This window comes from Colletotrichum gloeosporioides (assembly GCF_011800055.1).
Source record: "Colletotrichum gloeosporioides strain Lc1 chromosome Unknown consensus_80, whole genome shotgun sequence".
Taxonomy (NCBI): Eukaryota; Fungi; Ascomycota; class Sordariomycetes; order Glomerellales; family Glomerellaceae; genus Colletotrichum; species Colletotrichum gloeosporioides.
In genome coordinates this window covers 206235-206933 of record NW_025544725.1, presented here as the reverse complement: position 1 = coordinate 206933, position 699 = coordinate 206235, and positions in this window count along the sequence as shown.

Here is a 699-nt window from a genome sequence, read left to right as displayed (position 1 = left end):
ATTTAAAATATATTTCAAAATATTTTATATAATTTTAACATTTAAAGACTAAGTTTTATATAGAAAGAAGTATTTATTAATATAATATACTAAGATAATTAATAAGTAATTATTTAAATCTTAAATTATATTAAATATAAGAGATAAACTAATAAAAGGGGGATTAATAATAAATCTGTTCTATTTTATATAAGAAAGTTTATAGAAAGGATTAAGAGAATAAAAAAAGTAGTTACTAAAAGTATTAAGATAAGAATAATAGTAAACTTATTCGAGGAATTATAGAATAAATTATCATTTATAGGAATTCTCCTATTTAATATAAACTTATACTCCTTAATAAACTAAAAAGTAATAAATAAAATTAAATAGAAATAATTTAAGAAGTATATAAATTTATAGGTAGGTATTAGTTAATAAAGTTTTAAAATCTTATAATTTTTAACTTTATTGAAGAGATTTATATTTATAGTTATATAATATATCTCTTATAGAAAAAAAAGAGATATAAAGAGGAGAAAGTTTAGAATAAGTTTATATAAATATATTAATTATCNCCCTATATAAGTATATTAAGTATCTTATAGAATATATACTAAATATATATAATCTCTATAAAATATAGATCTTAATTCTTAAGAGAGTAATTATTACTTATAATATTATATTTAATAAGAGTAAGTTCTATTTAAAAGAGGA